Source organism: Columba livia, chromosome 7, assembly GCF_036013475.1.
Source record: "Columba livia isolate bColLiv1 breed racing homer chromosome 7, bColLiv1.pat.W.v2, whole genome shotgun sequence".
Taxonomy (NCBI): Eukaryota; Metazoa; Chordata; class Aves; order Columbiformes; family Columbidae; genus Columba; species Columba livia.
The window spans coordinates 4,819,837-4,833,314 of NC_088608.1; positions in this window are offsets into that span (position 1 = coordinate 4,819,837).

Genomic DNA, 13,478 nt, shown 5'->3' on the forward strand with positions numbered 1-13,478 from the left:
CTTTCTGCCCCTCCTAAAATCTGCTGTCTGCGTCCAAATGGAGACATGGGGACTCAAGACAGCCGGGCTGCCGGGGATCCTGCTAACCCAGATCTGTCAAGGTGAACATGTGAAAGACTTCAATTTTCCGTAGGCTGCTTGGAGCAGGGAAATGATGTGCTGTTTGTCTTAAGCTGCTGCCATCGGGGAGTCAGTACGGCTTTCAGCAACGCTCCATGGTGTTTGAATATATGAGATACTCAACTTTTTATGCACGGTGTGAGGACGCAGCCGTTCGGTGCCCACATGGAGGGGCTGCTGCTAACACAAGATATGGGGAAAATATCACGTCTTGGTTTATTTTGTTGACGGAAGAGCCAGGGTTGTTTTGAAGTTCACAGGTTTTCTTTACCTGTGGTTCAGGCACCCACCTTGATAGCAGCAGATTCCCCGAACTGAAAAGTTAAATATTCCAGCAGCACTGACTCAGTTTTTACCTTTCTGTTGCAGAAATAACTTTAAGGCTGTGTGCTGTAAGTGCTGATGTCCTTTGGAGTGGAATGTTAAAATGGGGAATCACGTCTGTTCCATTTGGATGTTAAAAACCTGGGGGCATTTTGGTTACAAGCTGGAGGTCACCACAACCTTCCTGGCCTCTCCCATATATGACTTCAAATTCTGCCAAAATTTTCTATGATAAAACATTGAAGTTAATTTTTTGCATAGTTTTCTAAGAATCAGGCACAGACAGAAGGACAGTGGTACATGCACCACCTTAGAAAATGTAATAATTTTACTAAATTGAGAATTACAGAACATCACTTGAAGAAAAGGCTACACTAGTAAAGTGGTATCCTGACAGCAGGCTCAGCAGATATCTTTTCCGGATAAACCTAGTCAATACTAGCATGAGTTAAGAGAATACTTAGAGAAAGCAATAGGTGTTTTCAAAATGGATGGGCCATTAACAGCAGATAATTGAATCCTTGTGGTTAAGAATTGCCACTGAATTCAATGGGAGCTGCACATACATCTGCAGCCAACACACGCTTTTGACAGACATCAGATAAGGTGACAGGGAAACAGCTCAATTCTGAGCAACAAAAAAAAGCATTAGGTTATAATAAAAATTGAAAATACAAATTGAGGCTCAAATACTTTTAGCATGGCCAAACTTTTCCTAAAGTAATAAAAAAGCTAGGGTGGAAATATGTGATTCCCTCCCTTTGGTGCTGTTTCATAAATAAACAAAGTCTTCCTGCCCTCAGGTCTGGTCTGGGAAAAAACAAAACACTAGGCTGTTTCTCCAGAGGTCTGCGATGGGGGAGTTGAAGTTGTGTGGGTCTGCCATAAATTCTGATTTGCCATCAATTTTGCTTTGCCATCTACCACTTGCACTGAGGAATACATATACACAACAACATATATACAGACACATATACATATATATATACTCGCAAAGACTTCAGCATCCTTTAGGTCACTCAACTTGGCTACCCTACAGCAAGATATTCCTGCTTGTTCATAAATTTTTACATTCTCTAGACCAATAAATGAGGTGTGTCAAGAGTTTTAAACCTATTAATAATATTCCATAGGGAAATACAATAATTCACGTGATAACCTGACTAAAGTAGTGGCTGGAAGACACACACCTCAGGCACATGCTGGCAGACAGATGGAGAAGATTACCTTCCAGCTGAATTTAAATCCAGACAGGGTTATATGTCCTTTTTTTATGCCTTGAGAGCATCTTATTGTATGTGAGCAACCTCCAGATAATGTCTTGATGGTATCTAAACACAGTAATTATCCATCTAGCTCTAATGAACCAGTGCAGTGATGCATCACAGTAAACACAGAGTTTACATCAGACTCCCATTGATTTATAGGAAAACACTCAATTTGGTGGGTGCGTGTTTGTTCCTGCAAGATCACAGCAGTAGATAAAGTCAAAAACAAGACTTTATGGACTTCCTTCATATTTTGAGCCTTCACATCCCTATAATAGAGGTTCCAGAGGTGACCTGAACTCTTCGTCTACTTCTCTTTGACCTTACCCTGTTTGCTCTTTGCTACATTGTTAAATGCACATGAGTATTTTCTTAGTCTAGCTTTTTTCCTTGGGCTTCAGCTGCCATATATTTGATTATCTCCCTGCTTAATTGTCCTGGAGGCAACCCCAAAGTCAACTTAGGCCAACAATATGCTCCAAACAAACTTTATTCTAATCTTTATTCTAATCCTGGTTAGCAAAAAAACAACTAGAAATGAGGATTATCCAGAATTATTCAGCACTCCAACAATATTATAAAACACAGTTTCAGATACTGATTAGGAGATAATTACTACACAGCCGATCCAAACCCAAGGGATCAGATTCCAAAACTCCAGAGTCATGATTCAAAATGTGCAAAGTGAGGACTTTCAAGGGTGCCCAGACCACGTACCAATTTGGTGAGGTGCCTCAGTCCTCAAGGAATGTTCCTGAGATGGTCAGTCTAGAGAGGAGACTCTTAAACTGCAGACCCACAGCATCATGAACACCAAATCCGTGGGGAACTCTGGCAGCTTCATTTATACCCTGGTTGAATCTGAGCTGTGGTCATTTATGGTAGTGGTCTAAAAAGGTCTCTCAACTGAGGCTTTTCATTGGTCAAGAGCCCTGTCTGTCAACCAAAGGGCGTGTACATGAACGTAGTGGTTCATTGGTCTAGAAGCTTCGGTTGCATTTGGGGCGTAGGAAGGGAGGAATGTACCTTCTACATCAATTAAAAATGGCGCTCCAAATATTCCTGGTGCCTCCGCTTTCACTTTGGAATTAATTATGCCCTGTTTTCATCTTTAATTTGGATTATGGCTGTACATTTGCAAAAAATGCTTTGCTGGGAATGCATGCGGCAAATATTCCCAGCAACTTTTTTCAAAATATGCCTTCTGAAGAAGCTTCTATGCCAGAAAAAAAATATTTCAGAGTTGCACAGAACTTATAAGACTTTCTCCTAGCTAAAACTTTACTATTTGTATTAAGAATTTGAAATATGAGGTGAATTTATGCAGCCTCAGAATATTATTTTCCTGTAAATTTTGTCAATCTGCAAAAGTGTTTCTGTGCTACTTCGCAATATGTCTCTAGTATTTCCACTTATCTTTGTAGGCCTCTGTTGACTACAGTTGTAAAATACAAATTGGCTCACAATTCTCTTGAAGACAGTGTTAGGACTAAATCTATAATGCTCTTCCCCATACATTCGAAAAAGACAGAAATGAGGATATCAGAGACATAATGCATACTAATGCCTTCCTATGTGATACTTCACAGACTTTTTTCCTGAAATAAAAGTGATTTAGTCAAATGTTGGATTTTGAATCTGGAATCACTTATGGGCGGATGTTCACCTGATACAAAACTGCACTGTTCTATTGACATTGACGTAGAAGAAGCAAAAAGCTTTCTATTTCTTATCTTTGATTTTGCTTGAGCTATTTTGGTTTAAATAACTGCTTTCAAGAGCTAAAAAATCATAGATTGAGGCTGATTTTCAGTACATTTTTTAGATGAATCAGAAATCTTATATTTTTGCCAATTCATCTGGGACAGAAGAAGGGGGATTTATAGCTGGGCTCCATTGTACAAACTGTCACAGTAATATTCACAATTAAATATTTTGAGGCGATGCCAGAATGATGTATCGGTCTCCCAAAGGTGACTTAAGGTCATACTTTTATTTACAGATTATTCTTCTATAATTTATATTGTTTTATTACTAGTAATAGTTTTATTACTAGTGCCCTAAAACTGGAGATATGGTATTTTATCACTTAAAAGATGTTGAATATAAAATTGCAACCTGCATGGTTCTGCTTTTTGAGCAGTCTACCAGCACCATGTATCTGTGGAAGGCTCTATTTTTATCTGGTATTAAATGGGCAACAAGGAAAGTGATAACTTGAAAATAATTTGTGTCTCCCCCTCCCAGTCCTTTATTCAGTCTTTTCCTAAAAAATCTTTAGGTATTGTGAAAAAATGCTCACAGAAATTCTGCACATTTAAAAAAAAAATAGAGAGAAAAGCTCAGATTTTTATCTTTGCAGCTGACAAGGAAGAAATTACTGTGAGCCATTATGTTTTGGAGAATTGGGAATACCTTGTGCAAGGGTAATGGTGCCAGTGATGCTGCTGATCCTTTTGGGAGCAGTGACCTTTACGAAGAGCAGCAGCATACGACACCTTCCTCCCTCACCCAAAAGCACTAATCTGCAAAGCCAGAGGAGAGATGCACAGAGTCCATAAGCACCTGGGACTCGTGGCTAAGAAAGAAGCCCATGAATATGAAAATCCAGCACACAAAGCTCCAGGCCGCTCTCTGGCAGGCAATGTCACCAAGAGCTATGCCCTTCCAGTACAGAGCATATATATATATATTTATATATATATATATATATGATTTTTTATTATTATTATTTTCCAGTCCATCAGAACTTGTGCTTGTGCTCTGGGAATTCAGCAGCCAGCTATAAAGGCATAACAATAGCTGGTCAAGGACAGAGAGTACAGTGCCTTTTCACACGGGGCAAAGGCAATCAAGAGATTTCACACATATTTGTGCTGCCTGAGAGACATCCTTAATGTGTGGGGACACAGGCAAGGGTAAGAGCAAGAAAGATAAATTATCTTGCTCCTAGTTACAGTCAGCCTGCGGATAGAAGCAGATTGACACAGTTGAGTACAAGCAGCACGAGCCAGAGACTGTAAATACCTGTTAGAGTGCAAGCTGGGCTGAGCAAGGAAAAATGCCTTTCTCCTTCTTCCTAACCCTTCTGCTCATCTTTATCTGTCTCTCCTGGTAATTTTTAGCATCCTTCTCAAAGAGCAGAGAGGGGATGGAAAAGGTAAGTGGCATTTCTAACCCCGACTCTGGATATTAAGGGTGAGGTATTTAAATCTGTAAGATAGATTTAAGAGTCATCAGACCTTGGAGACGAGCTCTTAGATTAGCAGCTCTAAAAATTCCTTGGGAATTACAGCTAAAGCAACTCATACAAAGCCTTCCAGTAATCCCATTTTTGCACATTTGCAAAAATGGATTGAGCAGGCTGAGAAATATTCAGTCCTTCTGAAACCTGGTAGCTTAAGTGGCTATTGCTGCAGACTTCAACTAATTACACTACCGGGTGCAGATCCTACAGAAAGATTAAGACCTGAGAAGAAATACATAAGAAAATGTTAAAAATTTCCTTGAAATATTGCTATCTGCCCTATTCCTAAATCCTTCCATATTCTGCATGTGTTTAAAACTGCTTTGTGATGGTAGAGACCTTTATAGAGAATATTACATACTGGGACAACATCTCATTTGGTAGATTCAGGTCTGGCACTGCAGACATAATTCCTGAGAAGATTAAGGTACCAGAAACTGGCCAGATACAGCCCAGAAAATAAGGGCCAACCTTTAGGCTTTGTTTTATCCTTAGCATGCCTGTGTAGCATAAGTCTCTATTTTAGACCTAACCTAGGACATAGCCCACCATGCTGCTTTTGGATGATGCAGATGACACCCCTTTATAGAGCACAGACAGCTTTAGCACTGGCTTGTGGGACCTCAGAACTAACAAAAGTCACTACCAAGGTGAGTGTGCTGCTGTGCCCTAGCATACCAAAAAATCTGTCTTTCCTCATCATTTAAACTATAGAGCAGGACACTCTTTTATTCCCTTCCTAACTGTGTGTGCAGGTTTCCCTCCATGGAAACTGGGTCAGGAGAAGGAAAGCTGCTGAGTGTCTGAACCTTGTCCTACCGTTTGCAGCACACAACTAGAAACTTGGTCACATTTCCACTGATTTATATGTCACGAGAGGTAGGTGTAGCTGTGGCTATACCTAACCTAATCAGGGACTGTGCCTGGGAACATCTCAGAGGACTGTTGAGGAGAGAGCCTCAGCTCCACAAGAAGACATGGTCCAGAGCTCACCATAAATGTGTGTAACGGACAGGGAAAGTGGAAATCTTGCTGTAAGTCTTGCCTGTCGCTTCATCTTCTTACCTTCCTGCACTGGAAAAGATAAAGGAGAGCAGTTCACACGGGGAAACTGATATCCTGAAATCCTGACTGTGTCCAGGCACAGAACAGAGATCATGTGGACATATGACCCTATGGCAGGTCATAAGTGCCAGGTGAAGGTCCCAGGAGAGGAGTTTACACATTCAGAAGACGACTGTTAATAACTCTCCTCCAGATTGTGACAGGCGAAATGCACTGGACCCCATCAGACTCATACAGAGGTCTGTAAAAGAACTAACATGTTCTGTGCATAGCAAATTTAGTACAATATTGGAATATTAATAAAAATAGAATACATTGGAATAATATTATCAATGTTTTTTTTTTTTAAATACAGTGGTAATACTGTTTGACGGTCTTCAATGTTTTTTGTTTTGCTTCAACTTTTGCATTTGTTTTTCCACTTTGATTTGGAGCTTATTTCATGTACAAAGAATTTACCACAAAACAGGAGAAAAAAAGTTGCTCATCAGTCAAAAACAAACCTTTTGCATTTAACATGGAAACACAGCTCCTCAGAAGAGCATGAATCCCTGATCAAAAGAGAAACATCATTGTTTTTCAAAATCAAATATTAGTGATTACTATAAGGATCACTGTAAATACCGTCTACATGAGTGCTCAAGGAGCCCATTAAACTCAGGATCTATTCACCAAAGCAGCTATGCTAATAAGCATAAATTAGACTAGAGTTTACTGAATGTTAAATTGCTGAATATTAAACAAGAAACTTGTAAATTCCAACACAGCTGATCATCCTCCAGACGAGCCAGTGAATAAAATCATCCCTGAAGTGTTCAAATTCATGTACTGTTGAATCACATTTTTCATCTCTGATTGAAAAGCAGAATGACTTCATGTTATCTTAGTTTTATCTCCATGGAGAGCTAAAGACAGCTACTGTCATCCTGTATGCCAGGTTTGTCACACTTGGGACATCTTGCATTGGGAGCCAAAGAGTACTGCAATTTTGACGCACAGTCTTCTCAAAAGCCAGCTACAAGCTCTAAAAAATTCTTAGCAAAAGAGGAAAGAATAAAATAATTCCTTAAGTTACAAGTCAGATGGAAAGGCACACTTCTTTGCCTCTTCATTTCTAGAGAGAAGCAAAACAAAAACCATAATCAAATGCAACAATTCATGATTAAAAACACAATTCAACCAAAACATCATAAATAACGTCTGCTTTCTGCAATTAAAACTTAAGGCACAGAACTGACTGCTTTTGAGGCAGTTCTCATTGTCTGCTAGAAACCACATGCTTCCTTACATACTGTGTTGATAACTGCCTAAGAAACACTGATAGATGTATATAGCTGAAATATTGGTGGGCTAACTGTAAAATATCAATGTAAACATTTTACATATGAAAACAGATAAGTTAATGAATATACACATGTATGTATATGGCTTTCATTATTACAGTGAACTGCCACCTGGAGTCAAGGCCCATAAATGAGACAAAAGAGAAATTAATGGTATCACAATCGCCCGTCATCCCACCCTTCCTCTTATTTTGTTGTCCTTTGTGAAGAGCAAAGCCCCCACAATCACCTTGTGGGTGCTTTTGTGGGTGCTTGTGTGAGAACAATTGCGTCAATTTAGGTGTAATTCCCCAGTAACCAGAATCTTCAGGATTTTCCCCAGCATCCAGGGACAGAGTTCAGGGTAGCTGGAGAAGGGCCATAAGGTGGCTTTTGTTTGTGTGATGCCCCAAAATATCAAAACCACCAAAAATACCAAAATAAAGAGCTGTCAGCCTAACACAGAGCAAGCTTGGGGGTACTGAATTAACCCATAAACAAAAGGATTAGACCACTGAGATCTTCATTTTTATGCTGGAGGAAGTGTGAAAAAAACAATGCCTTTGCTATTAAAAATTAATTGCCTTAAGCAGTATATGATATTAAAATGTAAATTTAAAGCTCAATCTTTTAAGGTGCTGAACCATATGGCTTTAATCCACAGAGGCATTAATGCATGTACTTAAACTTTGTACGTGTGTAGTCTTATTGATGTAAGAACTTCGCTAAAAGGGACCAGATTACAAAGCCTCTTTGAGGATCTAGCCCTCGACAGTGAAAAGAAGTAGTTTAGGCCAAAGACATCAGAGTGGGCTAGAGCCCACTTGTGTTATTTGCATTTTGAATGAAAGCGTTTTAATAATTTAATCACATTTGAAAACCTTTGTACAGAGACGATCCCTAGTCATTTTGAGGAACTAAGTCCTCTTAAATTCTAATTCTTACCCTTCCGCTTATTCACAAAATAGCTTTAAGAAATATCTTGCCGTGTCTCAGCTTTTCCATCTCTACAATACTTACCTCAAAGGGCTATTGTGCATGTCATTAAATAATGCTGGTAAAGCACTCCGAGGATCTGCACTGGAATATATATTCTAAGAGAAATCATTATTGTAGTGTTAGTACCATATGAAGTTTGATACAAATCCATGAACTATACCATTGGTTACAATTCTTTAAACACAATCTCCAGCATAAAGACATTAAGTGTAAGAAATAGTTGACTACTTCAGAACACAGTTCTGTAAAACCTTTATTCTTACAGCTATATTATATTCAAATGTCAGAATATATCCAAACCCTTATTTTTATTTTAAGCTTGGCTGATTTATTGATGGCTGTGCTTAATTTTTAAAATATTTTCTCCTTTAGAAATTAGTCTTCTGTCAACCTTTCTAATGTACACACAGTCTGGAGTCACAGCATTCATCTTAAGCAGCTTAGCATTAATGTTTAATTCTGCAGTCTTTACCCTGGCTGTGCAGAACAGCTTGATAGTTTATGTCTTTTGCAATCAGTAGCTAACACGTATTCCTGTATTCTCAACTGTACTGATAGTAAGTTGCCCTTTTCTCCCACTCTATTTTGCCCATTTTTTTGAAAGCCAGCAGTGGAAATGCTCTCTGCCTCCGCTTTGGATGCTGGAGTTCACAAGATGCTTTTGAATCAGATCGTCCAACACCTGTGGACACGTTCTGCTTCTTTGCTTCTGTGGGTTGTCCTTTGCCACCAAGGGTTTTAGTCCAATCAGCCCTGGATGTTCTGAGTAGCTCCTTTCCCACAGAGCAGACCTTCACACAGGTATTGTTCTTGTTTTAACAAGCAGAAGCAATATGTTTACCCTTTCTCATGCTTCTTATAGGACAAAATAAAACATGGGTTGCCTTATGCACTGACTCACATTGCCCAGGAGAATTTAATTTAGTTTAAATGCATCTCTTTTCTTTATTTTTCATATCCTCTAACTACATTTATATGTCACACACTTTTCTTATACACCCCAGGTTTTCCTACCTGCTGAAGCCCACACCTAAGCAAAAACCCTTTTTACTTGAGGAGAGTTTCAAGTCTGCTACTCTGAAGCATATGGAGACTGGGCAGGCCCTGATTCAGCAAAGTGTATGCTTAACATTAGCCCCTGCTTACCTTCTATTAAATCTAATAGGACTAGGCACTTGTTTAATGTTAATTATACACTTATGTGTTTTATGGATTGGGGCCTGGATTACTTATTTGATTACAATTAGGCCTGTGATTGCATGTTCACTGAGCTGAGACTATTCAGCAGAGAGCCTGAGTGCTTGCCTACTCCCCACCTACCCTCATTTTGAGTAACAGAACTTGCTATATCTGCAATGCTGAGGCTCTTCTATTAGGTTTATGGCAAGGATGGATTCTATTCTTTTCACGGATTCAACTAAAAAATAAATATAGATATAACTAAAAAATAAAAATACCATTACTTTTCTCAGAGCCTTGTGATGATGTACAGAGACCAAGCCTTCTCAACAAGAGGGTTAGCAAACTATCCTCAATATCCAAACCTTTCGTACCTTTAGTACATGAATATATACATACATTACTTTTATCCAGAGAAGCTGTAAACAAGATGAACTCTTCTAACCTTGCTCAAAGCTGTCAAAGTAACACCAAGAGAATAAATGCTCTAGGGGAAAAAGAAGAGAGAAAGCAACCTTTAGCAAAGCAACAAGGAGATCTCACCCCTTCCACTCTAAAAGCAGAAACTTCAGGGGAGAAGCTGCTGCCCTGTGAAACACTAACAGGCTTAGAGCTTAGTGTGACTGCAGCGATTTAACAGCTGACCTTGAGGAGCCAAAAATGACGGTCAGCTGGAAACAATATTAATTACAGTGATACAAGAACGATGCATTTAAAAATCATTTTATAGAGGGTAATGATTATAAAGTTTTTAAATAGTTCATTTCTTTATGCAAAGTGTCTTCTCTAGACAAACACATTAAGAAAAGCTGATGTCCTAGTCAGAATGGTCTTGCGGTTGAGGTAACATATTGGGAGTCATTTCCAGGGTCTATGTCCTTTTCGTGTCTTATCTTGGAGAGACAGATTGTGAACCAGTTATTCTCATTGATGAGTAGCGCTCGCACTAGTTGTTCCATAGAAAATAATGATCCAGCTTGTGCAGGCAGTCATCCATCACTGCAAAAAAGAAATTCTCAATGTAACCTTTAGATTGCGTGAGATGTTCAGGGAAGTTACTATCTCCTCCTGCATTTAGAACAAAGGTCTCCCTGCAGCTGGTGTGTCCAAGTATCTGAAATATAAGTAAAGACAGCCTCAACTGCAGGCAAAACATATCTTTCTAGAACATTTAAGTAAAGATTATTACAGGCAAAATATTACATTTTCAAGCTTTTCCACTGTAAAATCATTATAGTCCACATCCCTACATCTATTTGAGGCCTCAAACCAAATTTGAGCCTGATGCTATAAAAGAAAAGGAATGGTTAAAGACGGATTCATATATAAAAGCTTGGTTTGTTTTTTTCATAAATGACAATCATTCAAACTATCAATCATCTGGAGAGGAAGAATCAGCAGGCAATCTAATTCAAGGAATTAGATTGTGATGCCTGATGTAGATCTTCTAGTTAATTTAAATAATGAGTCACCTGGTAGGCAATCAAATCTAGGTCAGGACATTTAGCAGGCTGAAAATAATGAGTCTAATAGCAACAGAGCTAACAAAACAATCCAGATAATAATGACAGCACAGAATGACAGTACTAACATAATCAGACAGTGTGCACAAACTGTAAATAGACAGAGTAAAGAGAATGAACTTGCATGGGGAAGCAAAACATCTTCTCCAATGAAACTATTATAGAAGAATTATGTTTGGTTAAAGGGAAGCATAGTGACAATCACAGTGAGGACATACAATATTTATGCACTCTTACTGCATCTATGATATCTGTGAAAGCATTCTTTTCCAGCTACTTTTGATTTGGTTGGTTTGTTTGTTTTTACGTAAAGCAAATATAGTTAAATTTGATTGTTGTTGGTTTTAGAAAGTGAAGCAGAGAGGCAAAACTTTTCCTAGTGTCTTTTCCTGACTTTTGGTTGCATTGATTGATGATCTTGATTTTAGAGATTGCTTCTTGGTTCAAGAGACTAGTGGATGAAAAGGAAGTAAATGTTCAAATGCAGGTCCCCCTGCAGTCCTCTTTGCCTAGGAGTGCGAATGGACAGGAATATTAGAAACACAGCTAATACAGACAGGCACCACAAACAGGGAATTTCATGCCTGCATCCTCTGCTACCCCCTCACTAAACTGATGTCATGGAGCCTCCACTCTGCTCTCTGAGCAACCCAGAGGCTGTAACCAAATACAGACACTTCTGCTTCTTAATAGTATAAGCAGACAATTTGTTTAAGCAGAAAACACTAGATGTCAGCAGCCCTCCTCGCTCTCCAAAGTGTGCTCCCCGCTCAAGAACACAGCACTCATTTCAAGCTAACACAACGGTTCCTGGCCAGGGGCACAGTTACCATTTTATAGGGGTGTTTTCAATCTCCACGTCGTCCTACCTGTGTCTGGCTGCCACAAGGCGTTATATTATTTTGTTTGATTTCAGTCATGTTCATTTGCAGGGACAGAGTGCAACTCATTTGGGGTTGGTGTGTCGGGATGCTGGGGTCTGAAAATTCTCTTACATATAGTCCACTGGGTAAAGCGTCCCCGTTCTACCTTCCTTCCTTCCTTCCCCAGAGGCCTGGTGCAGCATTTTAAAATGCTTTTATTCTGTATTAAGAACAGCTTTGCCTTACCAATAGCATTACAAACTTACTCAGATAAAATGCGGAATGGTAACAGATTTACCTATTGAGAGGCATTTTATAATCCATTACCCATATGATGCTCCAGGCACCCGACGCTCTGTTGGCTTGTTACTAATGCTGGTCTGTTGAGTTTATTCAGCTTAAACTAATAGGGAAGCATATAGGAGATGACTACCAAATAAATATTCTTCAACTTTGGCATCTCATTATGCCTTCAACTTCGGCATCTCATTATGTCTTAGAATGAGGGATGGCACTTCTGTTCATGACTCCAGGTAGCTAGCTAATGTCGAACTGCACATTTCTTCCCCTTTGTGAGCTGGATTTTTTTAGTTTATAATTATAATTTCAATTTTAAAAGCATTGTTGAGCTACATCCACAGATTTAAAAAAGGATAGGGCTTTGTAGCTCAGCATCCTGTTTCCAAAGTCATCACTGACTTCTTTATTCCTTCAAGAGAACCTGTGGGAGCTCTGGTGGTGCCTTACATTGTACGTTTTTTCTTTGCAAAGTCGAAAGGGAATGATCAGACTTTATTATATCAATGTGAAATATATTTGCCTATGGACTGGATCTACTGTGGTGATAAAGCAATATCTAGTACTTCGTCAGGCTCCAGTAATGCAAAATGGGGAGCACAGAACCTAAACTGGATTTTATAAAGGTGTAAAAATTTAATCTTCTAAGGCAATCATTAGCTTAAGCATTAGCCTTAATATTTCAGTTTTGTTTACCTTCTCACGTCATTTTTACACACACAAAAACCAAGGAAAGCAATTTCTAAAGCATTCAGGATCAAAAGAGCAATAGCTCTGCATTCTTGCAGCAGCATAAGCTGAATCACATCTGGATCATAATATCCATGACCATGGGTTTCTTGACAGTGCTCAGGGCAACAGATGCTGGATAAAGAGGTCCCAGCTATTCCTCCAGTTCTGCTAATGATCTTTCCTTGCTGAAATAATTTTATGTTCTTGAGTTAATTCCTCTCTCACCCTCCATTTATATTTCAGATTTCCTTCAGGACTTCTGAGTTCTACTGCCATGCAAGTGGTAACAGGAGCAAGAGGTTGCAGGAACGTATTAGTCCATCTTCCCTACTCTGTGCTAAAGTAATCTATTCACATTATTACAAACTCAGATGTCTTTGTAGTTGTTATTTAACTCTGTTTTACATTCATCAGTTTTACGTGTTCTCAAAATTAACAAGAACTTCCTAATATATCAGAGAAGTAAGATTCATTGCACAAAGCGGTTCGTGGACGGTTTTAAGGTCCACTTAAATGAAGGGAGCCTTGTAAATGAGGAA